Below are 22,449 nucleotides of genomic sequence, written 5' to 3'. Positions count from 1 at the left end.
CAGGGTTCGGTTTCACAAGACACCCCCGGGGCATGAACAGTGATGGCTGGAAGCACCGAAAGTCCTGTTTACACTAGATATTTGCACTGTGCAGCAGGAACAGGGCTAGTGCTGCGAGTGATATGGGTGACGCCTTAGGGACTGAAGGCTAAAGGAGGTAGTTGTTCCGGAGCTGCTGAGACACTTGCGTAGTCACCCAAGTCCCTGTATTTGGGAAGATCTAGAAGGTTAAATAATCTAGTGAAGACAAATGTGTAGGGGGTGTGTGTGTGTGCAGGCAGGCTCAGAGCCTACAGCGTCTAGAGATTTTGCACCCACGGCCACTTCCCATGCTGCACAATGTTTCCAGACTCTTGGTAATGTCTCTTCTTGCCCCTGTGGGGCAAATCCTCCCATTTTTCTCTTCAAAAAGAGCGTTGCAGAATTCATGGATCAACACAGCAGCTCTGTGAAAGCAGATGGTATTGCAGCTGCCTTACAAGGAGGGACACTGAGGCACACAGGAGGGGTGGGCTAACCTCCCTCTAGCTTAGACATGACCCTGTTATAATCTGGTGGGAGATGTCTGTGTACACAGGCCTGACCATGCGCGTGTATGGCTTTGCGTGTACATGCTATCTGCCAGAGCAGGGGCTCTGGGAATCGAGAGTGCAGAGGTCCGTTACCACCTCTGCAATGGACTGCATGTGCATTACCTTAGACGAGCCCCTCCGCCCTCCTTTGCAGCACTTTTCTTATCTCTAAAACAGGGCAGCACTCACCTACCTCCCTGTCTGTGGGTGAATTAGGTTAATGGTCGTATGTACCTGTCACCAGGGTGAGTGTGTGCTTGGGTGGCTGCATAGAGAACCCAAGGACTGGTCATTGAAGCTGTTTTGAGCCTCCACTCTGATCCCATGCACTTTGTTCGCTATTGTGGTTCGTATTTCCTCAAATCATGCTTGAGTCGCAAGTGACGGTAACATGCCAATGGCTCTGTGCTGGAAAAGCTGAGAAATGGAAAACGAGTGAAAGAATACCTGTGTATGCATGTGTATCAGTATGTGGGTGGATAGGCATAGTAACGTGTGTGCATGTGTTTCACTTGCACTAGTATAATGTGCGCGGTACTTTGCTTTTGCGGGCAGAGCATGTGTATCCAGTTGGCAGCACCTGCATCTATGTATGCGTTTGTGCTTTCCAATGCATATACATATTCATGTTTGCCTCTTGACATATGTCTGTGTTGATTCTCTTGGGCTGTTGTATGTGGGCAAATTCATATTATCCAGGTGTGTGCTTGCAGTTGTGAGAAGCCCTCTTGAATAAGCCTGTGTGAAACGCAGGTGCAAGGGAGTGTGCAGCGTGATCTCACACACGTGCTCCAGCTTAATGCAGAACTGCACATGCAATTATAGCCACTCTGCTTTCAAAATGTGTCTAGCAGCTCGTGGCAGGAGAGGGAATTTTCTCTTTGCATCATAATTTAGGTTGAAGGCAGTAGTCGCGTTGGCTCATTTAATTTTAATGAGAGCTCTCCGGAGACAAGGTGCTATTCTTAGCACCTGCTCCATCTCACCTGTAAGGTGTAGCTTACTGAGACCCTATTTGAAAGGCAACAAACTGGATGGGCAGTGCATGCGAATGTGAATTCAGACTGGCACCTTTCATTAGAGCACAGGGCTTTCTTGTTGTGTTCAACAAACTTATCTAGTAGCAAACACCGCTGGTCTGTTTGGCTGAGCAACATCATGCAGAAAACGCAGCGCAAAGATCCCCTATGATTAACCTACCTCACCTGCCAGAGTTGTCAGGACTCCTAGAAAGGCAATGGGTCAAATGCAGCAACTGGTGTAAGCATCTGCAACTCCAGCTCTCTAGACCAGCGGTTCCCAAATTCCGACAGATTGAGCATGCACACCACCGATGATACAACCTTCAGTACCACCAGCAGATGTTTCAGTTGAACCTTAAGTAGCATCAGCAAAGTTTTGTCCTATAAAGTAATTATAACAAATTGGTTAATGCTTATCACTGACAGGTTGCCTGTGTACCAGTGGTGGTACCTGTACCACAGATTGGGAGCCGCTGCTCTAGACTCTATAGGCTCTGAGCCTGCTCTACACCGGGACTGAAATTTGGCCTGTTGTTTAAAAAAAAAAAAAAAAAATCTGTGAATTTATCTGGCAGAAAAATAATTTGTCTTTAAGGGATGCTGAGTCTTAAAGTATTCCAGTATACTGCTCTGCTTCCAATTCCACGTTCTTGGAGGTTCCCTGGATCTGCAATAGCATCTTTCAGACGCAACATGCCCCGTCTGTCTCACTGTCAGAGGAAGATGCTGCGTGAAGCATCCCAGGATTGGGCCATGGGTGGCCATGCTTTCCTGTTCCATTTTGAAGATAAGAACACTTCTTTTCTTAATATGCATTTGCATTAGCATCCCTGTCTGCTAGCATCTCAGGAGTCCGAGATTTTTGCCCACTCCTTCCCCCACGGCACCATAACAGAACAAGGGCAGATGACAGAGCAGGAGCAACGGTCTCAAGTTGCAACAGGGGAAGTTTAGGTTGGATATTAGGAAAAACTTTCTCCTGAGGAGGGTAGTAAAGCACTGGATCAGGTTACCCAGAGAGGTGGTGGAATCTCCACTCTTGGAGGGTTTTGAGACCCATCTGGTCAAAGCCTTGGCTGGGATGATATAGTTGGGGACGGTCCTGCTTTGAGCAGGGGCTTGCACTAGATGTGACCTCCTGAGGTCCCTTCCAGCCCTTATTTTCTATGATTGTATGACTTCCTGGCTGCTATCTGGCTTTCCTTCACTTTGGTTTCCTCCCCAAACCCCACTTTGGTTGTTTCCCAAAGGGTGTTGTTGCTTGTTCCAGTCTTTATGGAAATACCAACCTGCAGTCAAAGGACTCTAGCATCCTTGTTTCATTGTGGGCTGCTATTGTGCTGAGCGCTGGCACCAGAAATTCCTACAAGGCAGTGATCTCTCTTTACTCTTCCCAATCAGTTCAATGGTTACTTTTAAGCTTAATAACAATTTATGCATTGTTTCACTTAACAAGCCAGGCTCTGAGGGTTTCCATCCAGCCATGGAGCCGGCATTCAGGCGTGTATTTGCGTGTGGTGTGTGTGTGGGGGGGCGGGGGTGGAGGGGGCACACAGTTACTTCCGCAGCTGCTATTAGTGACACAAGGACTTTTCTTGTTGGGGACCAAGCGTTGCCTCTGTCGTGGTGTGCCTATTTCTCTGTCATCCTGGAGACCAAGAGTTCTTACAGATTTGCCCTGGGGTGCAAACCAGCCTCCGCGGCTGCAAAGCCAAGAAGAACATGCAAGCTTGTATGACCCATGTTAGCTCTCGGAAGTGAACAGGGGCGTGGGCTAGAGACAGACGGCTACAAAGCTGCTAAAACCCGTAGTGGTGAGGACCTAAGCTAGAATCAGTAGATACCAGACCTGCCATGTGGTTTTAGCTGTGACTGCCTTGATTCGTGATTGCAGTAGTTTTTGCTCTTGTGTCGGGGCGGGGAGAGAGGCCTTCTGTCCATCCCTCCAACATTCAAAGGGCAGCCAGAGAAGAACCCAGCTAGATGGAAGAGCAACCTCTCCCTGCTTTCCAAACAGCGTCACCTCCGTCTTCTCCAGGAGTGAAGTGCTGAACACAGGATCTTGGCATCCTTTTTCTCCCTTTTCGTGGAGTATGACGCTGCCATGTCAAGCATCCAGTGTTATACCAGTGCCCAGTTGAGTGGAAACAGGCATGGATGCAAACAGCCAGCTGGTCAGAGCAGGGCAGCTGGTCTAGGGGTTAAGACGGTCCTTTGGCAGCCTGGAGACCTGGGCTCTGCTCTTGGCTTTGGCACCAGCCTGCTGGATGACTTGGAGCAAACTGCATCCCCTTGCTGCGCCTCGATCTCCCCATCTGGCCAAGGGGCACAGCTACTTCCTTCCCAAGTCTGCGTTTATCAGCATTAGCAGAGCACCACGCTGCCCTTTGGCAGGAGATGCCTTTCCACACACGTCAAATAGTATTTCTCAAACTTGCCGAGTGCCACTCTCCCCCACTGCCGATGGGTGCAGCACATCTGCCCGGTCAGGGGAGGGTTAAAACAATGCAAGAAGAAGAGAGGTGGGAGTGAAAGCACAACCCTTGCCCACCTGAGCCTGATGTTCCTGCACTGCGCGCTGTGATTAGATATTGATGGGTTAGGACCTAAGGGTAGCTTAAGGATATGCAGAGTGCTGGAGGGGGAGAGCACAGCTGCTTTCCAGCGCCAGATAACTTTCAGAAGGCAGGGCCAGTGCCAAGTCCAGCTTCGCGCTGGCTCCTTGTGAACACAATGCTTCATTGTTTGGGGGATATCGCTTCATCATTTTGTCAGTACCATCGTTTACTCTCTTAATTCTCCAGGGAGGGGGGAGTGGTGGTGGTGGGGGGGATGTTTACTGAATCTCAATCCCAGAGCCTGCACCGCTGCTGCTCTCACCAGCAGCTGCCTCCTTGATTCACGAGAATCTATTCTTTTTAATACAAATTCAAAGTCAGGGCTGTTTTTTTTTTTTTTTAATCATTTCCTCCCATGCGTGATGAGAGATCAATGCCGGGTTAATGGAGCAGCCTCACCAATCTGTGCTGGAGATGCGTGGAGAGGGGTGCTGGGAGAGGCAAGTGTTTAGCTCTGGCACACGCCACTTTCTTTTGCTTTTAATACCTTTGCCCACCCACCTGAGAAATCCCTTGGGAAGGCGAAGTTGGGGCGGGGAAAGGGGAAGGCAGAAAAAAGAATCAAGTCAGGCAAGTGCTTGAAGTCAGGGGCTTTGTATTTGAGGCACCCAATGGGGGGAAACTAACCACCCCCCCCCCCAATAAAAAATTAAATGCTTTGCTAATGAGAGCCATGAAGAGGTGTGTCCATGACAAAGAAACTTGGAAAGGCAGTCCATCCCCGCTGTGCTGAGTGCAAGGTGAGTGAAGGCAATTGGCCTTCTTCAACCACAGACCACGGCTCAAGGCCAACCTTGCCTCTCAAATGAATGGAATTGGATGAACTAATTTTGCTCCTTGACAGACACTTGCCTAGATGCTGTCTTAGCTGGCAGGGCTGACAATCTGCCTGAAGGCAGGGCCCATACGCAGAACAGCAGGTCAGGAGTGAGGAGCACCGGCAGTGGGTGCATCGTGCACAAAGTCCACGGCTGCGGTGGAGTACTGCAGGTGAGCTGAGGAGCACTGATAGAGCCGCCTGGGGCTGTAATAGCAGAGGGTGCCAAGTCGTGTGCACTGCTTAGGGTCTAGTAACAAGAAATGGTGCTGGAACTAGGGAGCTCACCATTTAGGAATAATGGAAGAGGAGAAGGATCTGGGTATACTGGCTGTCCCTACTGTGATCTAACCATGCAATAGGCAAATGCAGCCCTGGAATATATTGGACAAAGTATTTCCAGAGAAGATGGGAAATATTAATTCCATTCTATAAGGCACCAGTGAGACTTCATCTGAAATACTGGGTGCTGTTCTGGTCACCCATTTTTGAAGGACGAAGAACTCAAACTGGAACAGGTGCAGAGAAGGGCTGATCTGATGGCTCGGGGGAACAGAGAGCCTGTCTTGCAGGAGAGAAACTATCAAAGAGCCTGGCTTTGGCCTAGCAGTCTCCACCTATGTCTAAATCAGTGATTCTCAACTGTGTGAGACTCCTTTGGGTGTGTTGGGATCCTTTCAGAGGTGCCACAAGGTCCATACAGTGTCAACACTGCTATCTGTGCAGCCACAACTCACAAGATAAACCCAGAAATTTCAAATAGGAATCTGTAGGGTGCGTCTACACCTGCTATTAGCACAGACCAATAAACTCCAGCACATATTGCTCTGGAATGTATTGCTCCCGGGTGCTGCATTTACACGTGTGCTCAGGACTGTATCTCATTAGGCTGGTTCAGAGCAGTCCCAGCTGGCAGGGGGCTCAGGGGCTCACTTTACCAGTCCGGGGGTGCTTCAGCTTGGCTCAACGTGCTGCGGAGGGGTGGCTGGGGCATGAGGGTGCTTCAGTGTGGGGCTAGCCGGCAGGCAGCATCCTTGTGCCCCAGCCAGCCCCATCAGTGTCTATGTGTGTGGCTACACAGTAAATGCTGCTACAGGATAGTACTTGTATTTACAAATTCTAACCTGCGGTGGCATTCATCAGTTTACTGTGACCTAATAGGGCCACACATGTAGATGCGGAGACTTTACTGTGGAGCTAATTAGGCAGCTCCATAGCAAATGTCTCATGTAGACATGCCCACGGTGTTAAAAACATCTCGGCCTGTTGTGGGCTTTCTGAGTTCCTTGCAGCAGAACAATTACTCCATTACTTTTCTGTAGTCAAAAAAAATGAGTGGCAGCTAAGAGATGGCATTTTCTGACTGGTACCTTGAGTCTAAAAAGGTTGAGAACCACTGATCTAAATATGCTATGGGCTTAACCCAGAGAAAGAAGAACTGTTTAAGATAAGGGACACTATTAGCACATGAGCAAATAGATATAAAGTGGCGGTGAATAAATTCAGGTTGGAACTTAGTTTTCTAGTCATCTGACCAGATTTGGAATAGTCATTTGATTAGAGAAATGGGAGGAACAAATCCCCTGACGTTGGGGCTTGATCCGCGTATGACTGGGGTGAAGTGTCATGACTGCCCAAGGTAGCTGGGGGGTGGACTCTTTTCCACCTGTGCTCCTCCGTTTCTATGCTGCAGGTTAGAAATGAGGGGCTTTGGGGGATGAACTTCTACAGGCCATTCAGTGGCTGTTTCCCCTGGCTCTACATCTCTGCTTCTTATAAATTCTTGGTGCATCTTACACATTCAAGAAGGGCAATCTGTCCTAGCCTAGAGTTGGCTGTGGACGTGTGTTCGACAATGCTTGATCTGTTTCTATGTGCAGTTAGCGGCTTTCTCCTCTGCAGGTCGGTGGTAACATCTGCTGGGAGGATGCTGTTTCTTGTGCGTCTCTCGGGAGGTGCTACCAGAAGCCATTTGGAAAGGGCACAGCAGTTCACCTTTGGAGAGACAGGTGACCGATGCGAGGGAACGCTGTTCACTAATAAACTATCCCAAGGGAGCCGGCAGGCCAGAAAACACAGTCCCTTTAGTTGGCCATCCATTGCCTGTTCATCCAACATGAACACAGATCTCGTGGAGAGAGAGAGGCTTTCTGAACCTGGTGCAGATTCTGTTAACACCCCTCCCACCAGCCTGTTCAGACTGACTCCGGGCTCAGGCCCTGTCTCCTGTAGCCTCATCGGTCTGACAACAGTCGGACTCTGTGGTGCAAGCCCTCTCTGAGACCCATCCAGCTGACAGTGGTGTGGGACTCTGGAGCAGCAATGGTCACCGGGGAGGTGGGGATGGCAGTCTGAGCCTGTGCGACTACAGCCCCGGCTGTCTCTCACCGCCTTGCAAGCAGATTTGTGTGCACACCAGCAAGGCGGGTAATCCTGCCTTTTTCACGGCTCCCTCCTGAGCAGAGAGATCCAGGCAGTTAATTGCTGTCAGAAGGGAGATGGGGGGTGGAGGGGAGGGGTGAGGGAAAGGGGGTGTTTTGATTTACTGATCCCTGGATTCCAGCCATTCGGCTCGGGCCTTGATTCAGCTAGGAGAGAAATGCCAATGTTTTCCATATCCAACCCCCCCACCCCATCCCAGCCTTGCACAAGAGTTAAGCTCTGTGCTGCCTGCTCTCCCCAGTGCAAGCCCTACTTTGGAGCAGCCGTAAATCTCTCTGCGCACCCCAGTAGGCTGCGCTCTCCCCGGGAGGGGGGAGCGAGAGCAGGGGGGGAGTCGAGCCTGGGCTATCACCTGCGCGCGGTCTCATCTATCACCTTGAATTGTGTTGCAGGATAAAATTACTCATCCAGACCTAATGATAAATTAAATCAAGTCTGGAGTAAAGAGGATTAATGGGGGCGCGCGCGCATGCACGCACGCAGCAAGGCGGCCGTGACCCAGGCACGGTTTTAAATGCTCGTTAGGAATAATGGAGGCTATTGTGGTGAAATCTTAGGGGCCCCCACATATTCTTAGAGAGATGTGCCAGGCCTCAGCTCCAGCTTCGTCCTCCTGATGCAGTCACCCCTGCCTTGTGGGAACTTGGCCCTTGCGAGGAGGCTGGGGGTGCGGAGGGGGAAGAAAGGTCTATCATTTTTCCCCATGCCCCGAGCCTTGCCTCAGTGAGCCGAGCTACCAAGGGGGGAGACTGTCAGTAAATGAGTCTGTATATGTGTATTAACAAAGACCCATACTCTGTTCTTCCCAGGCAAGTGGTTGGTAGTGCTGGAGGTGAGGCTCCACGTATATGTAATGGTTTCAGGGGGAAAACGTACAGGAACGCTGGGGTTATCACAAAAGCAGGTGTGCAAAGCCCAAGAGATGCAGTTTTGAAAAATGCCCTACAATTAACGCGCTTATGGAGCCACAGTAAATGCAGCCTGGGCTAGCGGGCCGAGTGCGGGACTTGCAGCCAGATCTCTTCCTTGCCGGACCCCTGACTCACTGTGGGAACATGGGAAAAACTGTCCCCTGAACTGGGCCAACCCTCGCTTCCATCATCTGTATCGGGCTGGACGGGCAGGCTAGGTGATGATCACCACGGTCCCTTTTGGCTTTCCGCTCTATGGGCTGGTAAAAGGGGAGCGATGATACCCGTCGGCCTCCTTCAGGAGGGGCACGGGGAGCTCCGTTAGCTCATGTCTCCTAAATATTTCCAAGGCTGTCAGAGCCGGTAAGCGATAGCAGAATGTAGCATTCCTAAAATCCTTTGCATGCTCAAAACCTCTTACAAATGCCAGCGCGCAACCCCTCGCAACGCTCCTGTGAGAGAGGCGATGGTAGCTCCGTTTGACAGGGAAACAGAGGTAGGCAGCGGTCATGCCACCGGAGACGCCCGGGGTCCCGACTCCCACTCCCCGCCGCCCCCCTCCCTCGAAGCACTAGACCGCAGTGCCCTATCATCACCTGACAATGTTTTTCAAAATCAACAGCCTCGTAAAGCCTCTCGTAATGGACAGCAGATGCTGCAGAGAGCCAAGTTACAAGCATTGTGGGGTGGGGGGGAGGAAAAAAAAGCCCCAACCCACTAAGCAGCCTCCCAATAAATAAAGCTAATGTGTGTGGGTGAGACGGGAGGTTTGTCCCCGGCGCAAGCTGGGTATTTCTCTCTCTGGGGTTTGGCTAAAAAAAGCAAATCGACCGCAGAGGAAGCGCGTCACGGTACAAACCGTAACCAGATGGCGCGGGCGCGGGCGCGGGCGGGAGGGGGTTCTCTGAGTGGAACAAGCCCGTCCGAGAGGAAAACTCGAGCGAGAGGCGGTTATCAAAGGGCCCTCTTGTTTGTGCGGCGGTCGGGGTCGCCCCCGTGCCCAGGCCGAGAGTCCTCCCCGGGGCTGGGGCCGGGAGGAGGGGGGTGTCTCGGGCTGAAACCGAGACTGCTGGAGGCCGGGGCTGGAAAATAAAACTAAGGCAGCTCGGGCAGGACTCCCCGGAATTAGCAGCTGAAACCTCTCGCTCAGCTTCTTTCTTTTTCTGTTTCGCTGCCGCCCGCTCGCCGACTCTGGCAGGTGCCTTTCGGTTCTCCCCCACGCGGCTTTCGGCCTCGGAAATGCATCTCCAGACCTCGGTGCTCTTTTCTCCCCCCGCCACCCGCAGAGCCCTGACTGGGAAGCGCCGAGGGGAGACGTGTCTTGTGGGACGAAGGGAGGGTCCTGTTGTGCCCCCCCCCCCCCCCACTTTAAGCCCTGCCAGTTTGCTGCTTAAAATGCTGCCTCCTTCCCGGGTGTGAGGGCTAATGCCTCAATAGGTTTCCTTTGGCACCCCTGTCTCAGCTTCCTTGGGCATCTGGAAACTCTGAGAAGCGTCTGGGTTGCCTCCCACCCTCATGCTAAACATTGATCCCTATTTCCGAGAAGGGGGAGAAGGTCTGTTCTCCTCAATTTAAAACGCACGCTTCCCTTTCCCTCCTGCACGCATGCAGGGAGGCGTAAGGGAATGTCCTGAGCGTGCCCCCCAAGCCCTCAAAACTGGCAAGAGGAGGCGGTCCCGGGCACCAGGCTCGACACCGTCTAGTCCAGCGGTTTCTTAAGGAAGACCTGAACTTCACCAGCTGCAGTGGAGACGGGGCTTAGTTACTCTGGAGCAGAAGCTGAGCTTGGTTTCTAGGCTCTGCTTGCTTTTTCTTCCCACCTGAGTGTTCCCCATGAAGCATCCCTTTCACGCTTAGTGAGGTGGGGAGAGAAGGTCCATTTTTCCTTGGGGAAACCGGGCAGTCTGTGTGGGTAGAAAGGGCCTGACAGACATGATGTGAAAGAGGCTTTTTTTTTTTCTTCTCTTCAGTAATAAAGCCACCCTCTCACGAGAATCCCCTGCTTTCTCAGCCCTTGATGAGAATCTCCTCTCCATAGCGCCGGGGCTTTACCACAAGGGGAAACTCCACCAATACACCCACCATCTAGCATGGGTGAATCGTGCATGTGTGGAAAATGTCTCTCGTCTGCTTCCCCCGACACCTTCTTTTTTGATTCAGTGCATTGCAGGGCAAGAATCCAAAATGGTACGATCTTATGGCAAGCCATCAATTGCCAGAAAGATAAATGGATCGAAGCTGGTACTCGGATCAAATCAGATCCTAAGAACATGCGAATTGCCATGTAGTGGATCAGCCCGTAGGTCCATCCTGCCCAGTCTCCCGTGTCACCCAGTGGCAGGCGTGCGTCTCATCCCAGTAGCACCAGGAACAGACCAGTTCAGCGTGCATATGGACACGAGGGCATGTGTGTAATTTCAGTGCCCATAGATAACAGCCAGATCAGCGACAGGAAAGAGGCTGGTTTTAAAAGATGTGTTTCTGGGGAGCATTCGGTCCCCGCGTGTCACTCGTCTGTGATTTCCCTGTGATGCGTTTGAGATGGACTCTGCCATACAAAGTACTTTGCGGTGTATTATAGAGCAGCGAGCAAATGCCAGCCTGCCACAAGCCCTCTTAGGCAAGAAGCATAATCGTTCCTCCTTCAGACAGAGAAATCAAGGCCCACAAAAGCAAAGTGAAATAGCCCACGGCCAGACAAGGAGTTGGTGTTGGGGCTGGGACCAGAGTACAGTACTGCCTCCCAGACCTGTGCTAAGACCTTGAAACAGATTTTCCTCTCCTCCTGTCCTTAATTTTCCTCCCCTTTCTTCCTCCTTCCCCATGCTCAGCCATAAGGTCTGAAGTGTGCTCCCAGAGTGATGGGCTTTGAGGAAGTTAAAGGGAAAAAAAAAAGGCTCATTTGGTTTTGGTGCTATATTAGCTCAAGTTCAAAGTAATGGGGAGGGCTTTGGGGTCTGAATACGGGGCATGGAGAAGGGGGTTGACAATGAAAGTGTGGAGAACCTGCTGTTCTTTAGGGTATTGGGGATGAGGCAAGTGATCCTACGAATAAGCAGAAGGATCAAATGCCTCCACCCAGAGCCCCTTGCTGTTTGGTTTATATTGCCTCAGGGACCGCCAGCAAGAGGAAAGGGGGCTGCTCGTCTCCACTGTCTGTTCAGCAGGCACTTCTGCTGGCAGGGGAACCCTATCAAGAGACTAGATCTGATCCACCCTGGGTATCTCAAACCTGGCTGATCTCTCGGACGTTTCCTTTGGGTTTCTGCAGGGCCAAGGGTTTTCACAAGTAGTGAAATACCTGACACTATATCAGGACGAGGACAACAATGGATAGATCTGCAGGTCTGAGCTGTGTGTGAGAGAGTGGGTGCAAGAATGAGAGGGGGAGCTGGGGTAGTTTGGTGGGGGGGATCACACTGGGGAGAGGCAGGGAAGATTGTGCGAGAGTTAGGTAAGTTAGGATGGGTGGAGTGTGACAAGGCAGGTAAGGTGCGTGTGTGCGCGTGTGCACATGTACATACTGGTATGTTTGTAGGTGCAATATTGTAAGGTTGATCGGTAGGTACCTGAAGGAGTAAAGTATGCTGAGTGAGGTAATGTGGGTGTGCACAATAGTGAGGAACAAGGTAGCTGGTGCGTGTATGGCCAGGTAAGATGAGTGGACCGAAGTGCGTGTGTGGGGCAGGTAGAGTGGGTGCACACAGATGACTTCAACAATTGTGCAGGAAGGTGAAGGGGGTGAAAGGTGGGCTGGGAATTCAATATGCATGTGTGGGAGGGGGGTAGGGATGCTCTGGAGGATGTGGGGAAAGTGGGTGAGTGTGAGGGTATAAGGATGGGAGCACAGCAGGGGTACAGGGTGGGTTGGGTGGGGTGTGACATGGGATACCTAAACTCGTGGTAGGACTAGAAAGTGAGGTACATGGAGATACAACAGTAGCACAAAATGGGCTATATGGGGGGTGAGGTGAATACCTGGGGGTGTGGTAAGGAAATGAGGGGTTCTTCTGGGGGCTGCTGTGCTCGTTTGCAGTGTGGTAGGGCTCCCAGCTGAGGAAATGGGGGGCGGACATTGGAGTGAACGTGCGGGCTGGGGAGGGAAGGTTTTGTGTGGGTTTGGATAAGATAAGCATGAAGCCAAGGGAGGGTGTGGGCAGGGTAGGTGCATTAGCGCTTTGAGCAGTTGGCTCGTATGGTGCGGTAGCAATGCTGAAAGCCCGGCATGCTGGCCTGCCTGGTCTGCACGGCTGAGGCAGCTCCAGACTGCGTGTCGTGCGCGTGTGTGGGTTTCTTGCCCCTGGGGCAGAATGAAACTCTGCATGTTGCACCCACCGAGCGTTTCGGCAGATGGCTGCTGCAGCTCCTTTGGTGAGAGCGGGGCTTAGGCAGACAGGCTTTGCCAGCCAGATCGAAAAGGCAAGAGTAAAAATACAAATAAGAAGCCTTCTGCTTGCTCCCCCGAAGGGGAGAGGCAGGCATTAGGAGGGGCCCTTCGGTGACTTTAGGCACATCTTGTATAGCAGGGCTTCTGGCTTGCAAGGATACTTTCCAGTAAAGTGAGATGCAGGTTTTCCCAGTATGTACCCCCTGACATCCCCTGGTTTCTACCCCAGTAATCAATGGGCAGTTCCTGGCCTCTCGTGTGGGTTAGCGTTGCTGTGAGTCAGCTCAGCTTCGTGCCAGGAAGTGGCTCAGGGAGCACGGCAGGAGTTTTGCGGGACGGGAAAAGAAGTACTTAGAAATGTCAGACTTCAGAGGCAACGTTATCTGCACAGGCAGGGAAAGCAGTGGTCGTGACAAGGTTCGCACTGGCTCTCTGAAGTATTCCCCTCTGCCCACTGCCCACGGGGGTTTCTGCAGCACCCGCCACGCCAAGAGCTGACGCATGTCTGCCTGTAGCAAGAGGGATCATGTCGGTGTGTGAGGAGAGGAACTGAGACTTATAGTGGAGACAGTCCTGGTCTTGGCTTGGGATGGAGGCTGGAAGGGGTGATGGGGGCTGCCTTGCACACAGGAGATGGGGACTGTAGCAGGGGACTGCTGTGTTGTGTCAGGGTTGACTGTAGCTTTGCTAAGAAGTTAGGACACAGACAGAAAGGACAATTTTCACCTAATCTGGCCACAGAAAGCAGTTTATAGCCATGAACAAACACAAGTGCATGGCTGTAGACAGCTTAAAAATGATGATTAGGTGAAATCTGATGCCTCGTATGAGGGGTCAGATGGAGACGTTTCAAAACAGAGCATCTTCGGTAACTTCTGTCTGAGCTGGCTCCCAGCCGGTCGCTGTTTTCAGAACGGGAGAGGGAAAGGGAGTGCAGGGTGTTGGGTCTGGGGGGGTTTCAGCTCCTGCTGGAGGGTGGGACAGGTGTACTGGACCCCACCAGAGGTGAGGAGGCTCCGATCCACCCATCCCACCCTCCAGCACTGGAGCAAGCTCTCTCCACTGCCTTTCCCCCCTCTTATTCTGAAAACAGCACTGGCTGGCAGGGAGGAGGGACCATGGCTAGGGGGATGGTTCCCCTTCTCCCTGGGTCCAACAGCGAACTTCTGTTTGGTTTTGGGGGATCGTTATAACTCAGAATGTGTCCTGCAAAGCCCAGGGCGATAAAATGATACTCAGGCTCACCTGGGGAGCTGATAACAGAGCCTTGGGCTGAGCTTTCCAAAGCAGCCTGAGGGATTTGGACACCTACTTCCCAGTGCTTCCACCGCAAGCCTCTTCTATCTGTATAGGGTGGCTGACCAAAAGAAGAGCTTTGGCAGCTCTAGGCCATCACATCGGTGGCCACGTTATTTGTGGATGTCACGGGCAGGTGACTCCCTAGTGACAGACACGAGGCAACTGACGGATTGAATGGCACTTGGACAACTGTGGTTGCATAACAGAGAGGACGGCACGTTGCCAGCTGTGGGATTACAGCCTAGCTTTTAGTGCAGCCGTCTCGCACGTGGCTCTGACGTGCAGCTGACCGGCTGCCCTGCTCCGCGGCGGCTGAGCTGGAGGGTGGCATTTGCTGGCTGGAGCAGGAATGTCTGACCCTATCCCTGAGCTCCAGCTATCTCTGCCTGCAGCCAGACCCCGGTGGAGTGGCGTGGGTCAGCCTTCAGTGACTTTGCAAAGGGCTTTGATGATATCCAGTGTGATACAAGTGCTATGTGTTACTGTCACTTCATCAAAGCTCTTTGGAGATGGAAGGGACCATTGGGTCTCTCTGTACATTTTCCCGGTCAGGGAGAGTCCGTTGCTACTGGTTATTCTCCAGACTTGGACCCACTCTACTTTTTAAGGTCTCAAATGCAGGGCAAAGAAGGGCTCCTTTAGTTGGATACATCCTGAGACCCAACTTACATTTTCCCTTCTTTAAAATCTCCGGCCTTAACTGAATGCCCCCTGCCTTTTCTTGGGGGCTGGGTAGATCATTGGCTTCTGAATACGATAAGAGGTAGTTAGCGGCGTTAGTCTGAAGTCAGGCAGAAGGCAAGGTAGAAAATCCAGTGCCACTGCCCCATGCTACAAGAAGGATTGCTTCTACCTGAATGTCTCTGAGATGCATCCATTGGCTAGCAGTAGAAAAAGCAAAACAGCACTGTTGTTAGACATTGCAGTCGCCTTCCCTGAGCACCTCCATGGCAAGGGCTGGTGCCATAGAGAAGGTGGGAATTTTAGAAGGCAGATCTGATGAAAAACCCTTTCCCCTTCCTGGCCTTCAGCATAGAAACCATCCCAACGAAAGGGAGATGCACATGGTCTCGTCCCTGGAGCCGGGGCCTGTGTCAGGAGCCTGGGAAATGTGAGTCCATACCACTAATGAAGTTCGAACAGTGCCGGATGCCTGGTGTCAGTGCTGTTGAGGTCCCTTACCCTCCTCATCCTTTTGTTGTCACTGCTGAAGGCTTGGGGGATTTTGCTTTTCTCAATCTCTCTCGGAGGCCTAAGCTGAAAATGATTAGAGACCATCCCTCCCACGTGGGTGGCTTTGCCAGAGGCTGGGATACCCCCTGCTGAGAGCCCTGTTGGAGTGGGGTTCCCTGGGTGGTCTGATGCATCACTTTTAAGCTATCCTGTGCCCTGGTCCCTTCCTTCAAGAGTTCATGCTCCTCAGGGCTTCAGTGGAAGTGTGGAAGAGCTGGGTGGTGGGCCTGCGTCTTAAAAGGAAGACCTACAAAGGATGGAGGACTGGAACCGCCACCAAGGAGGAGTACTCTGCTCTGGTGCGGAGCTGCAGGGAGCAAACCAGGAAAGCCAAGGCTGCGACTGAACTCCAGCTAGCTACAAACATCAAGCAACATCAAGCTACAAACAGTCAGGGAGCTGGTGAGCATCATAGCCCAGCCCCTGGCACGGATCTTCGAGAGCTCCTGGCGCTCTGGTGAAGTGCCCGAAGACTGGAAGAAGGCCAATGTGGTGCCGATCTTCAAGAAAGGGAGGAAAGTGGATCCGGCTAACTACAGACCCATCAGACTGACCTCTGTCCTGGGGAAGGTCTTGGAAAAGATTATCAAAGAGGCCATCCTTAACAGGCTAGCTGAAGGCAATATCCTGAGGGATACCCAGCACAGGTTTGTTGTAGGTAGGTCTTGCTTGACCAATCTCATTTCCTTTTATGACCAGGTGACCTATCACCTGGACAAGGGAGAAGAGATTGACATTGTATATCTTGACTTTAAAAAAGCCTTCGATCTGGTATCCCATGATCAACTCTTGGCAAAACTGGCTAACTGCGGCCTTGACCTCACCACGATCCACTGGATGGGAACTGGCTCCGCGGTAGGACCCAGAGGGTGGTGGTTGACGGGAGCCAATACTCCTGGTGCGCGGTCACCAGTGGGGTCCCCCAAGGCTCTGTCTAGGGCCTATACTGTTTAACATCTTCATCACTGATGTGGACATTGGTGTCAGAAGCGGACTGGCCAAGTTTGCCAATGACACCAAGCTCTGGGATAAAGCATCCACACCCAAGGACAGGAGGGCAATCCAGGCGGATCTGGACAGACTCATGAAATGGGTGGGCAAGAACCCAACGGTGTTCAACACCGAAAAAATGCAAGGTTCTCCACATTGGGAGGCAAAACCCACAGCATGCTTATAGGCTTGGCAGTGCTATGCTGGCTAGCACCACAGATGAAAGGGACTTGGGGGTCATCATTGACCACAAGAGGAACATGAGCCTGCAGTGTGATGCTGTGGCTAGTAAAGTGACCAAAACGCTGGCTTGCATCCATAGATGCTTCTCGAGCAAATCCCGGGATGTCATTCTCCCGCTGTACTCAGCCTTGGTGAGGCCGCAGCTGGAGGGCTGTGTCCAGTTTTGGGCTTCACAATGCAAAAAGGATGTGGAGAAGCTTGAGAGGGTGCAGAGAAGAGCCACGCTCATGATCAGAGGTCAGGAAAGCAGACCTTATGACGACAGGCTGAGAGCCATGGGACTCTTCAGCCTGGAAAAGCGCAGGCTCAGGGGTGATCTGATGGCCACCTATAAGTTTATCAGGGGCGACCACCAGGATCTGGGGGAACGTCTGTTCACCAAACTGCCCCAAGGGATGACGAGATCGAATGGTCACAAACTCCACTGCAACTGCTTCAGGCTGGACATAAGGAAGAACTTCTTTACTGTCCAAGCCCCCAAGGTTTGGAACAGCCTGCCGGCGGAGGCAGTTCAAGCACCTACATTGAACACCTTCAAGACACATTTGGATGCTTATCTTGCTGGGATCCTATGATCCCTGCTGACCCCCTGCGGCAAGGGGCTGGACTCGATGATCCTCCGGGGTCCCTTCCAGCCCAAATGTCTATGAAATCTATGAACCCTAGCCATGCTGTCAGTGCAAGCTCTTTCACTCTGCAGCGCCACTCCATGGGCATGGGAATGGCCTTTGGCTGTCTGGTCCAGGAGCCATGCCAGCTGGCTCAGGTGCAAGGAAGGCTGCCCTTCTGCAAGCATGGGGTGCGGAGGGTAGGCAAAATTCGTCTCTGAACGATGCAATTTCTGAGATTCCAACCTCGTGAACCAGCCGGACGCTACCTTCTAATTTTGGGAGTCGCTGTTTCCTGGTGGTGCCTAGTACAGTCTTCTAGCCCTGGTAGCTGAAGAGAGATTGTGCTTCGTTGGTCGCTGGCCACCCCAGACCAAGCAAAAAAACCCCAGCGCAGATGAGCCAGGATGCTTTCAGCATCCCAAGCATGCTCAGCCAATGTGCTTGAGCTCAGCAGTGTCTGGCAACCTGCCTGGGGTGACAAGATGGGGCATGGCATGGCCTTTTGGGCAGTGTTAGCCTACAGGCTCCAGGAGATTAGAGCACAGTGATTTAGTGGCTGGTGATATTGTGGACTACTATTTTTATTCCTGTCATGTTTGTTCATGGGTCAGGTTTCATCAGGGACTCGGAGATTGGGGGGGGGGAGGGGGGGGTGTCATATGGAAATGAGCAAGATTAACTGGTGCAGGGGGGATCAGTTCTGGGGTCGTGGGGGAGGCGGCTGCAAAGAGCCAAGAACCAACAGGTAAACCTGCTTTAAGGGGATTCTCCACAGCATGCTACCATCTCTGGTCTGCAAGGGTTGGATGTAGGAGAACACCTGAGAGAGAGAGACGGGTGTAAAGATGTTGCTGGCTAGCAGCTGTTATGGCTCAGAAATCTTTCATTTTGTCTTTTTATTTTCATTTTGCCTTTGGTTCATCCAACCTTTCTGTTTCTCAGTCATGACTATGCAAGGCGAAATTGCAGGCAATCCCCACACGCCTCTTCCTTCTCTAACTTTTCTCTCTCCCTTTCCTCCCCTTTTCTCAAGTGACGGGTTGACTGTAACTAAAATAAATCAGCATCTCTGGCTGTCTGGGACCATCCAGCCCCTCTGGATGTGTCCCTGGCCCATGAAATAGTTAGTAGGGGGTGGTGAATTAATCAAGTCAGGCAAGCAACTCTGAATCTAAAGGAAATGTAATTGTGATCAAATTCACAATGCCATAGCAGTGTGGAGTTTAATCACCAGAGATGTTGGAAAGCTTGTGAACATTCAGAGGCATTTTTATTCTCTGGGTTGCGTCTTTTGAGATAAAAAGTAATAAGCTAATTAAAATGTGCCCAAGCGTGGCTGTGAGTAATAAGAGGAAAGCACGGAAATAAAGCAAACAAACAAATGAACGTACGACCCTTTCCCCCTATTTCAGCCTCTTTGGTCACGTTTCACCTGTCTCAGCATCAGCTGATATCAAGAGGAGTGCAGGCTGCATCTGGATGGGCCATTGGCTTGGTGAAAATGGGGAAGGCATGATGGGAGGCATGATTCTGATCTCACTCTGATGGAAAGCCATGGCATAGTGGTTGGGGTACAAAGGTGTAGCTCTGTGCAGGCAAGTGGAGTGACACCACTGAAAATGAGGTTGGGATCCAGCCCTGACCGAGGAAGTGGAGCTCTGCTTGTGCTGCTGATGCCAGTGGAGTTGTACCAGGGATGGCTTTGGAGATGGACGCGGGCAGCGTGTTGCGTGCTGTGTGCAGGTATACCTGGCCAGCCCACATGCGATAACAGGAGTAATGCATTGCTTGCAGAGAGATGGCTAGGACTTTATGAAGCCTTTCTGTCTGTTGGTGGAGAGGAGCATCTGAAGGAGAACATCTTATTTAACTCCGTGGGTAGCTCCTGGGATGCAGAGGAGGAGTTAAGTTATTGACCTGGAGAATCAGTGCAGACCAGAGCCTGTGTGTGGGATCAGGTGAGCATAACTGGGCAGGATCAGGTCCTTGGTGGGCACGTGTGTGTGCTGGTTTCCTGCAGCAGCGTGGTGTTTCCAGAAGGAGAGAGAGTGCATTTGAGAGGGTGAACAAAGGGCTTGAATCCAAGGAGATGCTGGGGGGCTCTACCTCCCGCGCCTGCCTTTTAAATTCTGTTTTAAAAGCCTGGGTGAGTGGTGGTGCACATGTATTATTTATTTATTTTTCCTCTGGTTTGCCAAATACCAGGGAGGTGCACCGTGGCCATCAATTAAACATCACAGTGTTAACAACGGCTGCATGTCCATATCCCCACCTCGGCTCACTCCCTCGTCCGCCTGCTTGGAGAAGCAAGGGGAAGAGATGGGCTTTGTAGCACGAAGTGCGAGATGGAGGGTCTCGGGGCTCGGGCTCTGGAGGTCTGATTGCAGTTTTGAGCTATCGCTTCTCCTGCACTCCCCATCTCCAAGAACAGGTCTGCCCCCACCTTTCTTGTTCCAACCTCGCGTTCCCACGGACTCTAAAGGCATGTTACTGCTGGCCTCGAGAGCCCTCAGCTACTCCAGGCCTGTACCTCCACACAGCTTTCTCTGCTGCAGAAAGCTTGCTGTCTCCCCAGGAATTTATATGGAGTCAGTCATTGTGGTGTTCAGCCGTCCTTGCCTAAAGAAGTCCACAGATTTGTCTAAAGAAATACCTGCTGGTCTGAGAGAGGCCTGAAAAACCCGTAGCACAAAGTCCTGGCTGAAATCTATTGTGTGTGCCACATAACAGGACCTTCCTAAGAGCAAACCAAGAAACTGTGGCCCTGAGGCTCTAGATCTCAGGTAAAGCCCCCCCCCCCCCCCCCCCCCCCCCCCCCCCCCCATGAACAGAAGGCCAGCATGGGGCTGATGGGTTTGGGGGGGCACTGAAGTCATTCCTCTGCATGGGGTATACTTCTTTCAGCCAGAGGAAATTGCTACCAGTCGATTTTGGGCAAGTCTCAGTAACACTGCTGGGTAGACATCTCTCACTGCGACCGGTTGCCCCACCCCAGGTCACCGAGACATGGATCTGGCTCAGCACGTTCATGCCAGGTACCAGAGCTGCTAGCAAAGCTGCTGCTGCTACAGAAGCCCCAAGCGAGGTTGCCCAGGTGCATGGGGTGAGGTTTCCACCGCTGCGTCACAGCAGCAGGATGGGCACTTCCATGGGCTCCGTTGCACTCTGCCTGGTACCTGCATCCTGCCTAGAGAGCTGTTTCCGTTTCCTGCCACAGTGGTGAGAAAGCCTTCAGGCTGCTGCCTTTTCCCTGCTCTAAAAACCCCCTTCTCCAGCCCCCCCATAGTTTGCTTTGGTATCTGTTGTGCCCTGAGGAGGATCTGAAGGGCAGAGCCCAGTAAAGGGGGGTACTCCCCTGCCCACGCATGCACTTGCCGTGTGGGCTGCCTTAGGTAATCTCCTGTGTCTCCTTCACAGGAGCCTGCTGTTGAAAAGAAAAGCCAGGTGGTTAAAACAGTTCCAGTAAAATACCTACTGAGTAGGTCACACATTTCCATAATACAGTGAAGTCTCAAGACAGAAACAGTCTTGGCCCCGTCTTACCCATCACTGGCAGTAGGTGGGAGGGACAGGTTCAGCACTTGCTCAGACTTGCTCCTCGTAGGCTTTGACCCCAGTTTTCTGTTGAATGTGGTTTAAACCACGTGGCTCTGAACTGAAACTGAACCCGCTATCAGCAACAAGGTGTTTTTCCAGTACACCAGACCCTGGACCAGCGCTGAGTGGGGCTGGATGAGTGGATAGACAGGCAGCCGACGTCACCCTTTCCCTCTGGAGGAGGGCGGCTGTGTTCTTCTGCTGGCAATAATTTATTTCCGAAGAAAAACTCTGCTCCAGCCAAACATCTGGTTTTCCAGAGGGCTCCAGCTCTCTGTCTGCTCTTCCAGTTCAGTTGGCCAAGGCACGGGAAGGTCAAGTGCCTTGCCCTCTGGGTCATGCAGCAGGCAAGCCCTTTGATCCTAGCCCTGACAGATGAGATCAGTTTGGGGCACTTCAGCTGACAGTCTAGAGATATGAGCACCAGAATGGGGTCAGGGCAGGCTCCGGGCTGCGGCGCTCTGTCTGCCAGAGCATGAAGCATTGACTTGATTTTGGGTGCAGCAGGACGCGTGTTGCTTGGTGGCTGGGGGTGAGCAAAGGAGCTCTGGCTGCCCTGTTACCCACTGGAGGCAGCAGAGAGTCCATACTGTTTCACGCTTGCATCCATGAGCTGCTGGATTACCATGAGTAGGCCCCCAAGCACCCACCCCCTTGATAAGAGATGGGAATGCTTGGCCTTCCTCAGTCAGTTAAATGATGACATCTGCAGACCTTTGAGCCCAGTCCCCCCCTCACAACAGGTAGGTCCCAGGGCCTCCCAGTATCTGGCAGAATGTGTTGCTTAGCTGGCTGCCCTTGTGAAGCATATGCAGCAGCGTGCTGGACGTGGCAGCATCCGCCTCACAGGGCTGAGTGGGTATTTTTACCTTCCGGGATGGAAATGGGCATTGGTGCGATGGTCAGCTCTTTTCCCAACCCCATGTGTGGGGTTGGCTTCCAGGGTGTCATACAGGAACCAGTCTGCCCAGGTTCCCACGTGTCCTTTGCATATCCTCACTTCCCATCATCTTTGGAAACCTTGTCACCAGTAAGAGGGCTGAGCAAAAAGAAAAAGTGCTGGCTGACTACCTGCCAAGAACAGCTCGATGCATAAAGCCTCCCTGTGCAAGCAGGCAAGCTGGGATCAGGCTAAAGGTTGAAGGGATCTTATTCTTCACCTCCTCTCTGTCCTCTCCAACGTCTGGTAGGGAGAGCTGGAGAGCCTCCTCCCGCCAGCCCCATTGAAGCGTGTCCTCAAGTAAAGAGGGCAGGGTCTCTGCATCAGTTTACGGCAAAGGCTGACTCCCAGCCCACGGCATCTGTCTGGCTGCTCCAGCCGGGCTAGGTTTCCAACTGAAAGTCCTTGGACAGGAGCCTACACACCAACAGGCTAATGTGCTAAGCAGCTGTTGCAGTGCCATATTTCACATCCACGCTTCGCTCGAGCGCCGCTTGCGCTGTCCCCTGTGCCTCAGAAAGGCCTTTCCTTCCCTGTTCCTGCTCCCCCTTCTCTTGGCAGAGGGGGTTCCCTTTCCTGGGAGCCTTTTCTTCTTGGTTTCCTGACTCCCCATATTCCCCTTTCTCCCCTTCAACAGAGCAGTTGAACTGAATGGTACAGGGTCACGGTCTCGGTTTCAGCTCTTCCCTGCTCGCTCACTATGGGGCATCTATCTCATCCTCCCAGGGGATGATTTCGTAGGGGTTGTGTGAAAGAATAGAAGTTTT

The 22,449-nt window shown here is 52.2% G+C and overlaps 1 long non-coding RNA gene across 1 annotated transcript in view; it reads left to right on the top strand.

The window, feature by feature from the left end:
* Nucleotides 1-22,449, top strand: part of LOC149854574 (uncharacterized) — a 131,272-nt gene that overhangs the window by 24,682 nt on the left and 84,141 nt on the right. The window lies entirely within an intron of this gene.

Source organism: Crocodylus siamensis, chromosome 12 (genome assembly GCF_052110815.1).
Source record: "Crocodylus siamensis isolate JL-2025a chromosome 12, ASM5211081v1, whole genome shotgun sequence".
NCBI lineage: Eukaryota > Metazoa > Chordata > Crocodylia > Crocodylidae > Crocodylus > Crocodylus siamensis.
Note: the sequence above shows the minus strand (reverse complement) of the source record. Positions and strands in the feature narration are given on the sequence as shown.